The sequence below is a fragment of the Pleuronectes platessa genome, chromosome 16, assembly GCF_947347685.1.
Source record: "Pleuronectes platessa chromosome 16, fPlePla1.1, whole genome shotgun sequence".
NCBI classification, from domain to species: Eukaryota; Metazoa; Chordata; class Actinopteri; order Pleuronectiformes; family Pleuronectidae; genus Pleuronectes; species Pleuronectes platessa.
The window spans coordinates 3842443-3859811 of record NC_070641.1 but is presented as its reverse complement, the minus strand read 5'-3'; the positions used below and the strand labels follow the sequence as shown (position 1 = coordinate 3859811).

Here is a 17369-nt window from a genome sequence, read left to right as displayed (position 1 = left end):
GCTTGTGTTTCTTGAAGATGTAACACTGGTCGTTCAAGAGGCTTCTTTAGTTCTAAAAGAGTTGTGGGAGGTTTCAGGTTTTAAATCTCTCTAGGATCTTCACCTATACTCAGAGTTGGTGTGTAAAACTTGCAGGTCGTTTAACCCCCCACCAAATGGTATTGTGTGGAGCTCCTTGAATCAAGGTGTGTATAGCATTTCGCTATAGTGCGAGTCATTAGGGTTACAAGAAATGGCAAGATATGCAATGGGCCAGAGAGTTGAAATACCTGTAGCCTCCCACTACTAAGTTAAAACTTAAAGAGGATCTGGAAAGAGAAGTGACAGGTTTTCAAGAAACCAAAGCAAGCCTATGCACATAGGTTTGATACCGAAAAGTTTCATCTTGAGGTAGAAGACAATGGATGTCACTCACAAAGGGTTCAATAGTGGAGAATGTGGGCATCGATCCCACTACCTCTCACATGCAAAGCGAGCGCTCTACCATTTGAGCTAATTCCCCAGTGTAAGAATGGCTTCTGTGGCAAATCCTGGCAACCTGTTCAGCATGTATGTTGTTCTGTCCTAGACTGGATCACATTGCCTAGACAAATGAATGAAGTCTCTCATCACAGGCCCTCAGGGGACACTGGACAAGTAAGTGATTTACAGAGATATCTACAGATGGGGAATTAGCTCAAATGGTAGAGCGCTCGCTTAGCATGCGAGAAGTAGTGGGATCGATGCCCACATTCTCCAGGAAATTTGTTATATCTTGATTTTAGTCTGGTTGGGAAAGTCTTTTAATTCAGTTTGATAAAGTCCCCTTCTAAAACAAGATGGATTTCCTTGTTTTTATGCCATGGACTGATATTATACAGAAATGCTGTTCCATCCTTCCAGCATGGTTCACAGAGTTAAAGAGCCACCGCCAAGTAGGAAGGACATTTTATTTGAGAGCACATGGGGGAGTATCACCGTTCTTAGACACTAACTAAAAGCTCATATTTTCCCCAATAATATGTTTCTAATCTGTCATTTCAAGTTGGTAAGATATTCAGAGCACCTGGTTGATGGTCCTGGTCAGCGTTTTTGTCAGTACACGTGACGAGAATACAGCATTTGAGATAATGATCTGAAGCAGCAGAGTAAGCCGATTCAGTCAATTAGAGTAGAAATTTGTGTCTTGTAAACTTCACTGCGACGAGGATGGGATTCGAACCCACGCGTGCAGAGCACAATGGATTAGCAGTCCATCGCCTTGACCACTCGGCCACCTCGTCCTATTCGGAGGTGAATTTATCTCCTGAAATTCAAACTTTTCCTGTTCTTAAGAGACTTGTTACAATGGTGACAAGTGGCTGTGGACACAAGAAGAAGAAAACTATTGCTGAAAAAACAGGATTCTAACCCATGCGTGCAGACCACAGTTGGTGATCATTTCTTTACTGGAGAACAATTTAGGGGACTACAGGACTCTAACTTATGTTTTCTGGTATTGTACCTGCGTACATAGGCAACTGGCCTTGCTTGTGTTTCTTGAAGATGTAACACTGGTCGTTCAAGAGGCTTCTTTAGTTCTAAAAGAGTTGTGGGAGGTTTCAGGTTTTAAATCTCTCTAGGATCTTCACCTATACTCAGAGTTGGTGTGTAAAACTTGCAGGTCGTTTAACCCCCCACCAAATGGTATTGTGTGGAGCTCCTTGAATCAAGGTGTGTATAGCATTTCGCTATAGTGCGAGTCATTAGGGTTACAAGAAATGGCAAGATATGCAATGGGCCAGAGAGTTGAAATACCTGTAGCCTCCCACTACTAAGTTAAAACTTAAAGAGGATCTGGAAAGAGAAGTGACAGGTTTTCAAGAAACCAAAGCAAGCCTATGCACATAGGTTTGATACCGAAAAGTTTCATCTTGAGGTAGAAGACAATGGATGTCACTCACAAAGGGTTCAATAGTGGAGAATGTGGGCATCGATCCCACTACCTCTCACATGCAAAGCGAGCGCTCTACCATTTGAGCTAATTCCCCAGTGTAAGAATGGCTTCTGTGGCAAATCCTGGCAACCTGTTCAGCATGTATGTTGTTCTGTCCTAGACTGGATCACATTGCCTAGACAAATGAATGAAGTCTCTCATCACAGGCCCTCAGGGGACACTGGACAAGTAAGTGATTTACAGAGATATCTACAGATGGGGAATTAGCTCAAATGGTAGAGCGCTCGCTTAGCATGCGAGAAGTAGTGGGATCGATGCCCACATTCTCCAGGAAATTTGTTATATCTTGATTTTAGTCTGGTTGGGAAAGTCTTTTAATTCAGTTTGATAAAGTCCCCTTCTAAAACAAGATGGATTTCCTTGTTTTTATGCCATGGACTGATATTATACAGAAATGCTGTTCCATCCTTCCAGCATGGTTCACAGAGTTAAAGAGCCACCGCCAAGTAGGAAGGACATTTTATTTGAGAGCACATGGGGGAGTATCACCGTTCTTAGACACTAACTAAATGCTCATATTTTCCCCAATAATATGTTTCTAATCTGTCATTTCAAGTTGGTAAGATATTCAGAGCACCTGGTTGATGGTCCTGGTCAGCGTTTTTGTCAGTACACGTGACGAGAATACAGCATTTGAGATAATGATCTGAAGCAGCAGAGTAAGCTGATTCAGTCAATTAGAGTAGAAATTTGTGTCTTGTAAACTTCACTGCGACGAGGATGGGATTCGAACCCACGCGTGCAGAGCACAATGGATTAGCAGTCCATCGCCTTGACCACTCGGCCACCTCGTCCTATTCGGAGGTAAATTTATCTCCTGAAATTCAAACTTTTCCTGTTCTTAAGAGACTTGTTACAATGGTGACAAGTGGCTGTGGACACAAGAAGAAGAAAACTATTGCTGAAAAAACAGGATTCTAACCCATGCGTGCAGACCACAGTTGGTGATCATTTCTTTACTGGAGAACAATTTAGGGGACTACAGGACTCTAACTTATGTTTTCTGGTATTGTACCTGCGTACATAGGCAACTGGCCTTGCTTGTGTTTCTTGAAGATGTAACACTGGTCGTTCAAGAGGCTTCTTTAGTTCTAAAAGAGTTGTGGGAGGTTTCAGGTTTTAAATCTCTCTAGGATCTTCACCTATACTCAGAGTTGGTGTGTAAAACTTGCAGGTCGTTTAACCCCCCACCAAATGGTATTGTGTGGAGCTCCTTGAATCAAGGTGTGTATAGCATTTCGCTATAGTGTGAGTCATTAGGGTTACAAGAAATGGCAAGATATGCAAAGGGCCAGAGAGTGGAAATACCTGTAGCCTCCCACTACTAAGTTAAAACTTAAAGAGGATCTGGAAAGAGAAGTGACAGGTTTTCAAGAAACCAAAGCAAGCCTATTCACAAAGGTTTGATACCGGAAAGTTTCATCTTGAGGTAGAAGACAATGGATGTCACTCACAAAGGGTTCAATAGTGGAGAATGTGGGCATCGATCCCACTACCTCTCACATGCAAAGCGAGCGCTCTACCATTTGAGCTAATCCCCCTGTGTAAGAAAGGCTTCTGTGGCAAATCCTGGCAACCTGTTCAGCATGTATGTTGTTCTGTCCTAGACTGGATCACATTGCCTAGACAAATGAATGAAGTCTCTCATCACAGGCCCTCAGGGGACACTGGACAAGTAAGTGATTTACAGAGATATCTACAGATCGGGAATTAGCTCAAATGGTAGAGCGCTCGCTTAGCATGCGAGAAGTAGTGGGATCGATGCCCACATTCTCCAGGAAATTTGTTATATCTTGATTTTAGTCTGGTTGGGAAAGTCTTTTAATTCAGTTTGATAAAGTCCCCTTCTAAAACAAGATGGATTTCCTTGTTTTTATGCCATGGACTGATATTATACAGAAATGCTGTTCCATCCTTCCAGCATGGTTCACAGAGTTAAAGAGCCACCGCCAAGTAGGAAGGACATTTGATTTGAGAGCACATGGGGGAGTATCACCGTTCTTAGACACTAACTAAATGCTCATATTTCCCCCAATAATATGTTTCTAATCTGTCATTTCAAGTTGGTAAGATATTCAGAGCACCTGGTTGATGGTCCTGGTCAGCGTTTTTGTCAGTACACGTGACGAGAATACAGCATTTGAGATAATGACCTGAAGCAGCAGAGTAAGCTGATTCAGTCAATTAGAGTAGAAATTTGTGTCTTGTAAACTTCACTGCGACGAGGATGGGATTCGAACCCACGCGTGCAGAGCACAATGGATTAGCAGTCCATCGCCTTGACCACTCGGCCACCTCGTCCTATTCGGAGGTAAATTTATCTCCTGAAATTCAAACTTTTCCTGTTCTTAAGAGACTTGTTACAATGGTGACAAGTGGCTGTGGACACAAGAAGAAGAAAACTATTGCTGAAAAAACAGGATTCTAACCCATGCGTGCAGACCACAGTTGGTGATCATTTCTTTACTGGAGAACAATTTAGGGGACTACAGGACTCTAACTTATGTTTTCTGGTATTGTACCTGCGTACATAGGCAACTGGCCTTGCTTGTGTTTCTTGAAGATGTAACACTGGTCGTTCAAGAGGCTTCTTTAGTTCTAAAAGAGTTGTGGGAGGTTTCAGGTTTTAAATCTCTCTAGGATCTTCACCTATACTCAGAGTTGGTGTGTAAAACTTGCAGGTCGTTTAACCCCCCACCAAATGGTATTGTGTGGAGCTCCTTGAATCAAGGTGTGTATAGCATTTCGCTATAGTGCGAGTCATTAGGGTTACAAGAAATGGCAAGATATGCAATGGGCCAGAGAGTTGAAATACCTGTAGCCTCCCACTACTAAGTTAAAACTTAAAGAGGATCTGGAAAGAGAAGTGACAGGTTTTCAAGAAACCAAAGCAAGCCTATGCACATAGGTTTGATACCGAAAAGTTTCATCTTGAGGTAGAAGACAATGGATGTCACTCACAAAGGGTTCAATAGTGGAGAATGTGGGCATCGATCCCACTACCTCTCACATGCAAAGCGAGCGCTCTACCATTTGAGCTAATTCCCCAGTGTAAGAATGGCTTCTGTGGCAAATCCTGGCAACCTGTTCAGCATGTATGTTGTTCTGTCCTAGACTGGATCACATTGCCTAGACAAATGAATGAAGTCTCTCATCACAGGCCCTCAGGGGACACTGGACAAGTAAGTGATTTACAGAGATATCTACAGATGGGGAATTAGCTCAAATGGTAGAGCGCTCGCTTAGCATGCGAGAAGTAGTGGGATCGATGCCCACATTCTCCAGGAAATTTGTTATATCTTGATTTTAGTCTGGTTGGGAAAGTCTTTTAATTCAGTTTGATAAAGTCCCCTTCTAAAACAAGATGGATTTCCTTGTTTTTATGCCATGGACTGATATTATACAGAAATGCTGTTCCATCCTTCCAGCATGGTTCACAGAGTTAAAGAGCCACCGCCAAGTAGGAAGGACATTTTATTTGAGAGCACATGGGGGAGTATCACCGTTCTTAGACACTAACTAAATGCTCATATTTTCCCCAATAATATGTTTCTAATCTGTCATTTCAAGTTGGTAAGATATTCAGAGCACCTGGTTGATGGTCCTGGTCAGCGTTTTTGTCAGTACACGTGACGAGAATACAGCATTTGAGATAATGATCTGAAGCAGCAGAGTAAGCTGATTCAGTCAATTAGAGTAGAAATTTGTGTCTTGTAAACTTCACTGCGACGAGGATGGGATTCGAACCCACGCGTGCAGAGCACAATGGATTAGCAGTCCATCGCCTTGACCACTCGGCCACCTCGTCCTATTCGGAGGTAAATTTATCTCCTGAAATTCAAACTTTTCCTGTTCTTAAGAGACTTGTTACAATGGTGACAAGTGGCTGTGGACACAAGAAGAAGAAAACTATTGCTGAAAAAACAGGATTCTAACCCATGCGTGCAGACCACAGTTGGTGATCATTTCTTTACTGGAGAACAATTTAGGGGACTACAGGACTCTAACTTATGTTTTCTGGTATTGTACCTGCGTACATAGGCAACTGGCCTTGCTTGTGTTTCTTGAAGATGTAACACTGGTCGTTCAAGAGGCTTCTTTAGTTCTAAAAGAGTTGTGGGAGGTTTCAGGTTTTAAATCTCTCTAGGATCTTCACCTATACTCAGAGTTGGTGTGTAAAACTTGCAGGTCGTTTAACCCCCCACCAAATGGTATTGTGTGGAGCTCCTTGAATCAAGGTGTGTATAGCATTTCGCTATAGTGTGAGTCATTAGGGTTACAAGAAATGGCAAGATATGCAAAGGGCCAGAGAGTGGAAATACCTGTAGCCTCCCACTACTAAGTTAAAACTTAAAGAGGATCTGGAAAGAGAAGTGACAGGTTTTCAAGAAACCAAAGCAAGCCTATTCACAAAGGTTTGATACCGGAAAGTTTCATCTTGAGGTAGAAGACAATGGATGTCACTCACAAAGGGTTCAATAGTGGAGAATGTGGGCATCGATCCCACTACCTCTCACATGCAAAGCGAGCGCTCTACCATTTGAGCTAATCCCCCTGTGTAAGAAAGGCTTCTGTGGCAAATCCTGGCAACCTGTTCAGCATGTATGTTGTTCTGTCCTAGACTGGATCACATTGCCTAGACAAATGAATGAAGTCTCTCATCACAGGCCCTCAGGGGACACTGGACAAGTAAGTGATTTACAGCTGGGGAATTAGCTCAAATGGTAGAGCGCTCGCTTAGCATGCGAGAAGTAGTGGGATCGATGCCCACATTCTCCAGGAAATTTGTTATATCTTGATTTTAGTCTGGTTGGGAAAGTCTTTTAATTCAGTTTGATAAAGTCCCCTTCTAAAACAAGATGGATTTCCTTGTTTTTATGCCATGGACTGATATTATACAGAAATGCTGTTCCATCCTTCCAGCATGGTTCACAGAGTTAAAGAGCCACCGCCAAGTAGGAAGGACATTTTTCTTGAGAGCACATGGGGGAGTATCACCGTTCTTAGACACTAACTAAATGCTCATATTTTCCCCAATAATATGTTTCTAATCTGTCATTTCAAGTTGGTAAGATATTCAGAGCACCTGGTTGATGGTCCTGGTCAGCGTTTTTGTCAGTACACGTGACGAGAATACAGCATTTGAGATAATGATCTGAAGCAGCAGAGTAAGCTGATTCAGTCAATTAGAGTAGAAATTTGTGTCTTGTAAACTTCACTGCGACGAGGATGGGATTCGAACCCACGCGTGCAGAGCACAATGGATTAGCAGTCCATCGCCTTGACCACTCGGCCACCTCGTCCTATTGGGAGGTAAATTTATCTCCTGAAATTCAAACTTTTCCTGTTCTTAAGAGACTTGTTACAATGGTGACAAGTGGCTGTGGACACAAGAAGAAGAAAACTATTGCTGAAAAAACAGGATTCTAACCCATGCGTGCAGACCACAGTTGGTGATCATTTCTTTACTGGAGAACAATTTAGGGGACTACAGGACTCTAACTTATGTTTTCTGGTATTGTACCTGCGTACATAGGCAACTGGCCTTGCTTGTGTTTCTTGAAGATGTAACACTGGTCGTTCAAGAGGCTTCTTTAGTTCTAAAAGAGTTGTGGGAGGTTTCAGGTTTTAAATCTCTCTAGGATCTTCACCTATACTCAGAGTTGGTGTGTAAAACTTGCAGGTCGTTTAACCCCCCACCAAATGGTATTGTGTGGAGCTCCTTGAATCAAGGTGTGTATAGCATTTCGCTATGGTGTGAGTCATTAGGGTTACAAGAAATGGCAAGATATGCAAAGGGCCAGAGAGTGGAAATACCTGTAGCCTCCCACTACTAAGTTAAAACTTAAAGAGGATCTGGAAAGAGAAGTGACAGGTTTTCAAGAAACCAAAGCAAGCCTATGCACAAAGGTTTGATACCGAAAAGTTTCATCTTGAGGTAGAAGACAATGGATGTCACTCACAAAGGGTTCAATAGTGGAGAATGTGGGCATCGATCCCACTACCTCTCACATGCAAAGCGAGCGCTCTACCATTTGAGCTAATCCCCCTGTGTAAGAATGGCTTCTGTGGCAAATCCTGGCAACCTGTTCAGCATGTATGTTGTTCTGTCCTAGACTGGATCACATTGCCTAGACAAATGAATGAAGTCTCTCATCACAGGCCCTCAGGGGACACTGGACAAGTAAGTGATTTACAGCTGGGGAATTAGCTCAAATGGTAGAGCGCTCGCTTAGCATGCGAGAAGTAGTGGGATCGATGCCCACATTCTCCAGGAAATTCGTTATATCTTGATTTTAGTCTGGTTGGGAAAGTCTTTTAATTCAGTTTGATAAAGTCCCCTTCTAAAACAAGATGGATTTCCTTGTTTTTATGCCATGGACTGATATTATACAGAAATGCTGTTCCATCCTTCCAGCATGGTTCACAGAGTTAAAGAGCCACCGCCAAGTAGGAAGGACATTTTTCTTGAGAGCACATGGGGGAGTATCACCGTTCTTAGACACTAACTAAATGCTCATATTTTCCCCAATAATATGTTTCTAATCTGTCATTTCAAGTTGGTAAGATATTCAGAGCACCTGGTTGATGGTCCTGGTCAGCGTTTTTGTCAGTACACGTGACGAGAATACAGCATTTGAGATAATGATCTGAAGCAGCAGAGTAAGCTGATTCAGTCAATTAGAGTAGAAATTTGTGTCTTGTAAACTTCACTGCGACGAGGATGGGATTCGAACCCACGCGTGCAGAGCACAATGGATTAGCAGTCCATCGCCTTGACCACTCGGCCACCTCGTCCTATTGGGAGGTAAATTTATCTCCTGAAATTCAAACTTTTCCTGTTCTTAAGAGACTTGTTACAATGGTGACAAGTGGCTGTGGACACAAGAAGAAGAAAACTATTGCTGAAAAAACAGGATTCTAACCCATGCGTGCAGACCACAGTTGGTGATCATTTCTTTACTGGAGAACAATTTAGGGGACTACAGGACTCTAACTTATGTTTTCTGGTATTGTACCTGCGTACATAGGCAACTGGCCTTGCTTGTGTTTCTTGAAGATGTAACACTGGTCGTTCAAGAGGCTTCTTTAGTTCTAAAAGAGTTGTGGGAGGTTTCAGGTTTTAAATCTCTCTAGGATCTTCACCTATACTCAGAGTTGGTGTGTAAAACTTGCAGGTCGTTTAACCCCCCACCAAATGGTATTGTGTGGAGCTCCTTGAATCAAGGTGTGTATAGCATTTCGCTATGGTGTGAGTCATTAGGGTTACAAGAAATGGCAAGATATGCAAAGGGCCAGAGAGTGGAAATACCTGTAGCCTCCCACTACTAAGTTAAAACTTAAAGAGGATCTGGAAAGAGAAGTGACAGGTTTTCAAGAAACCAAAGCAAGCCTATGCACAAAGGTTTGATACCGAAAAGTTTCATCTTGAGGTAGAAGACAATGGATGTCACTCACAAAGGGTTCAATAGTGGAGAATGTGGGCATCGATCCCACTACCTCTCACATGCAAAGCGAGCGCTCTACCATTTGAGCTAATCCCCCTGTGTAAGAATGGCTTCTGTGGCAAATCCTGGCAACCTGTTCAGCATGTATGTTGTTCTGTCCTAGACTGGATCACATTGCCTAGACAAATGAATGAAGTCTCTCATCACAGGCCCTCAGGGGACACTGGACAAGTAAGTGATTTACAGCTGGGGAATTAGCTCAAATGGTAGAGCGCTCGCTTAGCATGCGAGAAGTAGTGGGATCGATGCCCACATTCTCCAGGAAATTTGTTATATCTTGATTTTAGTCTGGTTGGGAAAGTCTTTTAATTCAGTTTGATAAAGTCCCCTTCTAAAACAAGATGGATTTCCTTGTTTTTATGCCATGGACTGATATTATACAGAAATGCTGTTCCATCCTTCCAGCATGGTTCACAGAGTTAAAGAGCCACCGCCAAGTAGGAAGGACATTTTATTTGAGAGCACATGGGGGAGTATCACCGTTCTTAGACACTAACTAAAAGCTCATATTTTCCCCAATAATATGTTTCTAATCTGTCATTTCAAGTTGGTAAGATATTCAGAGCACCTGGTTGATGGTCCTGGTCAGCGTTTTTGTCAGTACACGTGACGAGAATACAGCATTTGAGATAATGATCTGAAGCAGCAGAGTAAGCCGATTCAGTCAATTAGAGTAGAAATTTGTGTCTTGTAAACTTCACTGCGACGAGGATGGGATTCGAACCCACGCGTGCAGAGCACAATGGATTAGCAGTCCATCGCCTTGACCACTCGGCCACCTCGTCCTATTGGGAGGTAAATTTATCTCCTGAAATTCAAACTTTTCCTGTTCTTAAGAGACTTGTTACAATGGTGACAAGTGGCTGTGGACACAAGAAGAAGAAAACTATTGCTGAAAAAACAGGATTCTAACCCATGCGTGCAGACCACAGTTGGTGATCATTTCTTTACTGGAGAACAATTTAGGGGACTACAGGACTCTAACTTATGTTTTCTGGTATTGTACCTGCGTACATAGGCAACTGGCCTTGCTTGTGTTTCTTGAAGATGTAACACTGGTCGTTCAAGAGGCTTCTTTAGTTCTAAAAGAGTTGTGGGAGGTTTCAGGTTTTAAATCTCTCTAGGATCTTCACCTATACTCAGAGTTGGTGTGTAAAACTTGCAGGTCGTTTAACCCCCCACCAAATGGTATTGTGTGGAGCTCCTTGAATCAAGGTGTGTATAGCATTTCGCTATAGTGTGAGTCATTAGGGTTACAAGAAATGGCAAGATATGCAAAGGGCCAGAGAGTGGAAATACCTGTAGCCTCCCACTACTAAGTTAAAACTTAAAGAGGATCTGGAAAGAGAAGTGACAGGTTTTCAAGAAACCAAAGCAAGCCTATTCACAAAGGTTTGATACCGGAAAGTTTCATCTTGAGGTAGAAGACAATGGATGTCACTCACAAAGGGTTCAATAGTGGAGAATGTGGGCATCGATCCCACTACCTCTCACATGCAAAGCGAGCGCTCTACCATTTGAGCTAATCCCACTGTGTAAGAAAGGCTTCTGTGGCAAATCCTGGCAACCTGTTCAGCATGTATGTTGTTCTGTCCTAGACTGGATCACATTGCCTAGACAAATGAATGAAGTCTCTCATCACAGGCCCTCAGGGGACACTGGACAAGTAAGTGATTTACAGCTGGGGAATTAGCTCAAATGGTAGAGCGCTCGCTTAGCATGCGAGAAGTAGTGGGATCGATGCCCACATTCTCCAGGAAATTTGTTATATCTTGATTTTAGTCTGGTTGGGAAAGTCTTTTAATTCAGTTTGATAAAGTCCCCTTCTAAAACAAGATGGATTTCCTTGTTTTTATGCCATGGACTGATATTATACAGAAATGCTGTTCCATCCTTCCAGCATGGTTCACAGAGTTAAAGAGCCACCGCCAAGTAGGAAGGACATTTTTCTTGAGAGCACATGGGGGAGTATCACCGTTCTTAGACACTAACTAAATGCTCATATTTTCCCCAATAATATGTTTCTAATCTGTCATTTCAAGTTGGTAAGATATTCAGAGCACCTGGTTGATGGTCCTGGTCAGCGTTTTTGTCAGTACACGTGACGAGAATACAGCATTTGAGATAATGATCTGAAGCAGCAGAGTAAGCTGATTCAGTCAATTAGAGTAGAAATTTGTGTCTTGTAAACTTCACTGCGACGAGGATGGGATTCGAACCCACGCGTGCAGAGCACAATGGATTAGCAGTCCATCGCCTTGACCACTCGGCCACCTCGTCCTATTGGGAGGTAAATTTATCTCCTGAAATTCAAACTTTTCCTGTTCTTAAGAGACTTGTTACAATGGTGACAAGTGGCTGTGGACACAAGAAGAAGAAAACTATTGCTGAAAAAACAGGATTCTAACCCATGCGTGCAGACCACAGTTGGTGATCATTTCTTTACTGGAGAACAATTTAGGGGACTACAGGACTCTAACTTATGTTTTCTGGTATTGTACCTGCGTACATAGGCAACTGGCCTTGCTTGTGTTTCTTGAAGATGTAACACTGGTCGTTCAAGAGGCTTCTTTAGTTCTAAAAGAGTTGTGGGAGGTTTCAGGTTTTAAATCTCTCTAGGATCTTCACCTATACTCAGAGTTGGTGTGTAAAACTTGCAGGTCGTTTAACCCCCCACCAAATGGTATTGTGTGGAGCTCCTTGAATCAAGGTGTGTATAGCATTTCGCTATGGTGTGAGTCATTAGGGTTACAAGAAATGGCAAGATATGCAAAGGGCCAGAGAGTGGAAATACCTGTAGCCTCCCACTACTAAGTTAAAACTTAAAGAGGATCTGGAAAGAGAAGTGACAGGTTTTCAAGAAACCAAAGCAAGCCTATGCACAAAGGTTTGATACCGAAAAGTTTCATCTTGAGGTAGAAGACAATGGATGTCACTCACAAAGGGTTCAATAGTGGAGAATGTGGGCATCGATCCCACTACCTCTCACATGCAAAGCGAGCGCTCTACCATTTGAGCTAATCCCCCTGTGTAAGAATGGCTTCTGTGGCAAATCCTGGCAACCTGTTCAGCATGTATGTTGTTCTGTCCTAGACTGGATCACATTGCCTAGACAAATGAATGAAGTCTCTCATCACAGGCCCTCAGGGGACACTGGACAAGTAAGTGATTTACAGCTGGGGAATTAGCTCAAATGGTAGAGCGCTCGCTTAGCATGCGAGAAGTAGTGGGATCGATGCCCACATTCTCCAGGAAATTCGTTATATCTTGATTTTAGTCTGGTTGGGAAAGTCTTTTAATTCAGTTTGATAAAGTCCCCTTCTAAAACAAGATGGATTTCCTTGTTTTTATGCCATGGACTGATATTATACAGAAATGCTGTTCCATCCTTCCAGCATGGTTCACAGAGTTAAAGAGCCACCGCCAAGTAGGAAGGACATTTTTCTTGAGAGCACATGGGGGAGTATCACCGTTCTTAGACACTAACTAAATGCTCATATTTTCCCCAATAATATGTTTCTAATCTGTCATTTCAAGTTGGTAAGATATTCAGAGCACCTGGTTGATGGTCCTGGTCAGCGTTTTTGTCAGTACACGTGACGAGAATACAGCATTTGAGATAATGATCTGAAGCAGCAGAGTAAGCTGATTCAGTCAATTAGAGTAGAAATTTGTGTCTTGTAAACTTCACTGCGACGAGGATGGGATTCGAACCCACGCGTGCAGAGCACAATGGATTAGCAGTCCATCGCCTTGACCACTCGGCCACCTCGTCCTATTGGGAGGTAAATTTATCTCCTGAAATTCAAACTTTTCCTGTTCTTAAGAGACTTGTTACAATGGTGACAAGTGGCTGTGGACACAAGAAGAAGAAAACTATTGCTGAAAAAACAGGATTCTAACCCATGCGTGCAGACCACAGTTGGTGATCATTTCTTTACTGGAGAACAATTTAGGGGACTACAGGACTCTAACTTATGTTTTCTGGTATTGTACCTGCGTACATAGGCAACTGGCCTTGCTTGTGTTTCTTGAAGATGTAACACTGGTCGTTCAAGAGGCTTCTTTAGTTCTAAAAGAGTTGTGGGAGGTTTCAGGTTTTAAATCTCTCTAGGATCTTCACCTATACTCAGAGTTGGTGTGTAAAACTTGCAGGTCGTTTAACCCCCCACCAAATGGTATTGTGTGGAGCTCCTTGAATCAAGGTGTGTATAGCATTTCGCTATGGTGTGAGTCATTAGGGTTACAAGAAATGGCAAGATATGCAAAGGGCCAGAGAGTGGAAATACCTGTAGCCTCCCACTACTAAGTTAAAACTTAAAGAGGATCTGGAAAGAGAAGTGACAGGTTTTCAAGAAACCAAAGCAAGCCTATGCACAAAGGTTTGATACCGAAAAGTTTCATCTTGAGGTAGAAGACAATGGATGTCACTCACAAAGGGTTCAATAGTGGAGAATGTGGGCATCGATCCCACTACCTCTCACATGCAAAGCGAGCGCTCTACCATTTGAGCTAATCCCCCTGTGTAAGAATGGCTTCTGTGGCAAATCCTGGCAACCTGTTCAGCATGTATGTTGTTCTGTCCTAGACTGGATCACATTGCCTAGACAAATGAATGAAGTCTCTCATCACAGGCCCTCAGGGGACACTGGACAAGTAAGTGATTTACAGCTGGGGAATTAGCTCAAATGGTAGAGCGCTCGCTTAGCATGCGAGAAGTAGTGGGATCGATGCCCACATTCTCCAGGAAATTTGTTATATCTTGATTTTAGTCTGGTTGGGAAAGTCTTTTAATTCAGTTTGATAAAGTCCCCTTCTAAAACAAGATGGATTTCCTTGTTTTTATGCCATGGACTGATATTATACAGAAATGCTGTTCCATCCTTCCAGCATGGTTCACAGAGTTAAAGAGCCACCGCCAAGTAGGAAGGACATTTTATTTGAGAGCACATGGGGGAGTATCACCGTTCTTAGACACTAACTAAAAGCTCATATTTTCCCCAATAATATGTTTCTAATCTGTCATTTCAAGTTGGTAAGATATTCAGAGCACCTGGTTGATGGTCCTGGTCAGCGTTTTTGTCAGTACACGTGACGAGAATACAGCATTTGAGATAATGATCTGAAGCAGCAGAGTAAGCCGATTCAGTCAATTAGAGTAGAAATTTGTGTCTTGTAAACTTCACTGCGACGAGGATGGGATTCGAACCCACGCGTGCAGAGCACAATGGATTAGCAGTCCATCGCCTTGACCACTCGGCCACCTCGTCCTATTGGGAGGTAAATTTATCTCCTGAAATTCAAACTTTTCCTGTTCTTAAGAGACTTGTTACAATGGTGACAAGTGGCTGTGGACACAAGAAGAAGAAAACTATTGCTGAAAAAACAGGATTCTAACCCATGCGTGCAGACCACAGTTGGTGATCATTTCTTTACTGGAGAACAATTTAGGGGACTACAGGACTCTAACTTATGTTTTCTGGTATTGTACCTGCGTACATAGGCAACTGGCCTTGCTTGTGTTTCTTGAAGATGTAACACTGGTCGTTCAAGAGGCTTCTTTAGTTCTAAAAGAGTTGTGGGAGGTTTCAGGTTTTAAATCTCTCTAGGATCTTCACCTATACTCAGAGTTGGTGTGTAAAACTTGCAGGTCGTTTAACCCCCCACCAAATGGTATTGTGTGGAGCTCCTTGAATCAAGGTGTGTATAGCATTTCGCTATAGTGTGAGTCATTAGGGTTACAAGAAATGGCAAGATATGCAAAGGGCCAGAGAGTGGAAATACCTGTAGCCTCCCACTACTAAGTTAAAACTTAAAGAGGATCTGGAAAGAGAAGTGACAGGTTTTCAAGAAACCAAAGCAAGCCTATTCACAAAGGTTTGATACCGGAAAGTTTCATCTTGAGGTAGAAGACAATGGATGTCACTCACAAAGGGTTCAATAGTGGAGAATGTGGGCATCGATCCCACTACCTCTCACATGCAAAGCGAGCGCTCTACCATTTGAGCTAATCCCACTGTGTAAGAAAGGCTTCTGTGGCAAATCCTGGCAACCTGTTCAGCATGTATGTTGTTCTGTCCTAGACTGGATCACATTGCCTAGACAAATGAATGAAGTCTCTCATCACAGGCCCTCAGGGGACACTGGACAAGTAAGTGATTTACAGCTGGGGAATTAGCTCAAATGGTAGAGCGCTCGCTTAGCATGCGAGAAGTAGTGGGATCGATGCCCACATTCTCCAGGAAATTTGTTATATCTTGATTTTAGTCTGGTTGGGAAAGTCTTTTAATTCAGTTTGATAAAGTCCCCTTCTAAAACAAGATGGATTTCCTTGTTTTTATGCCATGGACTGATATTATACAGAAATGCTGTTCCATCCTTCCAGCATGGTTCACAGAGTTAAAGAGCCACCGCCAAGTAGGAAGGACATTTTTCTTGAGAGCACATGGGGGAGTATCACCGTTCTTAGACACTAACTAAATGCTCATATTTTCCCCAATAATATGTTTCTAATCTGTCATTTCAAGTTGGTAAGATATTCAGAGCACCTGGTTGATGGTCCTGGTCAGCGTTTTTGTCAGTACACGTGACGAGAATACAGCATTTGAGATAATGATCTGAAGCAGCAGAGTAAGCTGATTCAGTCAATTAGAGTAGAAATTTGTGTCTTGTAAACTTCACTGCGACGAGGATGGGATTCGAACCCACGCGTGCAGAGCACAATGGATTAGCAGTCCATCGCCTTGACCACTCGGCCACCTCGTCCTATTGGGAGGTAAATTTATCTCCTGAAATTCAAACTTTTCCTGTTCTTAAGAGACTTGTTACAATGGTGACAAGTGGCTGTGGACACAAGAAGAAGAAAACTATTGCTGAAAAAACAGGATTCTAACCCATGCGTGCAGACCACAGTTGGTGATCATTTCTTTACTGGAGAACAATTTAGGGGACTACAGGACTCTAACTTATGTTTTCTGGTATTGTACCTGCGTACATAGGCAACTGGCCTTGCTTGTGTTTCTTGAAGATGTAACACTGGTCGTTCAAGAGGCTTCTTTAGTTCTAAAAGAGTTGTGGGAGGTTTCAGGTTTTAAATCTCTCTAGGATCTTCACCTATACTCAGAGTTGGTGTGTAAAACTTGCAGGTCGTTTAACCCCCCACCAAATGGTATTGTGTGGAGCTCCTTGAATCAAGGTGTGTATAGCATTTCGCTATGGTGTGAGTCATTAGGGTTACAAGAAATGGCAAGATATGCAAAGGGCCAGAGAGTGGAAATACCTGTAGCCTCCCACTACTAAGTTAAAACTTAAAGAGGATCTGGAAAGAGAAGTGACAGGTTTTCAAGAAACCAAAGCAAGCCTATGCACAAAGGTTTGATACCGAAAAGTTTCATCTTGAGGTAGAAGACAATGGATGTCACTCACAAAGGGTTCAATAGTGGAGAATGTGGGCATCGATCCCACTACCTCTCACATGCAAAGCGAGCGCTCTACCATTTGAGCTAATCCCCCTGTGTAAGAATGGCTTCTGTGGCAAATCCTGGCAACCTGTTCAGCATGTATGTTGTTCTGTCCTAGACTGGATCACATTGCCTAGACAAATGAATGAAGTCTCTCATCACAGGCCCTCAGGGGACACTGGACAAGTAAGTGATTTACAGCTGGGGAATTAGCTCAAATGGTAGAGCGCTCGCTTAGCATGCGAGAAGTAGTGGGATCGATGCCCACATTCTCCAGGAAATTCGTTATATCTTGATTTTAGTCTGGTTGGGAAAGTCTTTTAATTCAGTTTGATAAAGTCCCCTTCTAAAACAAGATGGATTTCCTTGTTTTTATGCCATGGACTGATATTATACAGAAATGCTGTTCCATCCTTCCAGCATGGT

At 42.7% G+C, this 17369-nt stretch overlaps 11 non-coding genes across 11 annotated transcripts; all 11 read right to left on the bottom strand.

Moving 5' to 3' along the window:
- Nucleotides 1-1180: 1180 nt before the first annotated feature.
- trnas-gcu (transfer RNA serine (anticodon GCU)) lies at nt 1181-1262 on the bottom strand. The gene has a single exon. It is a non-coding gene; the product is annotated as a tRNA-Ser (tRNA).
- Nucleotides 1263-2687: 1425 nt separating this feature from the next.
- Nucleotides 2688-2769, bottom strand: trnas-gcu (transfer RNA serine (anticodon GCU)). Its single transcript has one exon. It is a non-coding gene; the product is annotated as a tRNA-Ser (tRNA).
- A 1425-nt stretch (nt 2770-4194) lies between these two features.
- On the bottom strand, nt 4195-4276 carry trnas-gcu (transfer RNA serine (anticodon GCU)). The gene has a single exon. It is a non-coding gene; the product is annotated as a tRNA-Ser (tRNA).
- A 1425-nt stretch (nt 4277-5701) lies between these two features.
- On the bottom strand, nt 5702-5783 carry trnas-gcu (transfer RNA serine (anticodon GCU)). Its single transcript has one exon. It is a non-coding gene; the product is annotated as a tRNA-Ser (tRNA).
- Nucleotides 5784-7196: 1413 nt separating this feature from the next.
- trnas-gcu (transfer RNA serine (anticodon GCU)) lies at nt 7197-7278 on the bottom strand. Its single transcript has one exon. It is a non-coding gene; the product is annotated as a tRNA-Ser (tRNA).
- Nucleotides 7279-8691: 1413 nt separating this feature from the next.
- trnas-gcu (transfer RNA serine (anticodon GCU)) lies at nt 8692-8773 on the bottom strand. The gene has a single exon. It is a non-coding gene; the product is annotated as a tRNA-Ser (tRNA).
- A 1413-nt stretch (nt 8774-10186) lies between these two features.
- Nucleotides 10187-10268, bottom strand: trnas-gcu (transfer RNA serine (anticodon GCU)). Its single transcript has one exon. It is a non-coding gene; the product is annotated as a tRNA-Ser (tRNA).
- A 1413-nt stretch (nt 10269-11681) lies between these two features.
- trnas-gcu (transfer RNA serine (anticodon GCU)) lies at nt 11682-11763 on the bottom strand. The gene has a single exon. It is a non-coding gene; the product is annotated as a tRNA-Ser (tRNA).
- A 1413-nt stretch (nt 11764-13176) lies between these two features.
- Nucleotides 13177-13258, bottom strand: trnas-gcu (transfer RNA serine (anticodon GCU)). Its single transcript has one exon. It is a non-coding gene; the product is annotated as a tRNA-Ser (tRNA).
- A 1413-nt stretch (nt 13259-14671) lies between these two features.
- trnas-gcu (transfer RNA serine (anticodon GCU)) lies at nt 14672-14753 on the bottom strand. The gene has a single exon. It is a non-coding gene; the product is annotated as a tRNA-Ser (tRNA).
- Nucleotides 14754-16166: 1413 nt separating this feature from the next.
- On the bottom strand, nt 16167-16248 carry trnas-gcu (transfer RNA serine (anticodon GCU)). The gene has a single exon. It is a non-coding gene; the product is annotated as a tRNA-Ser (tRNA).
- Between the last annotated feature and the right edge of the window lie 1121 nt (nt 16249-17369).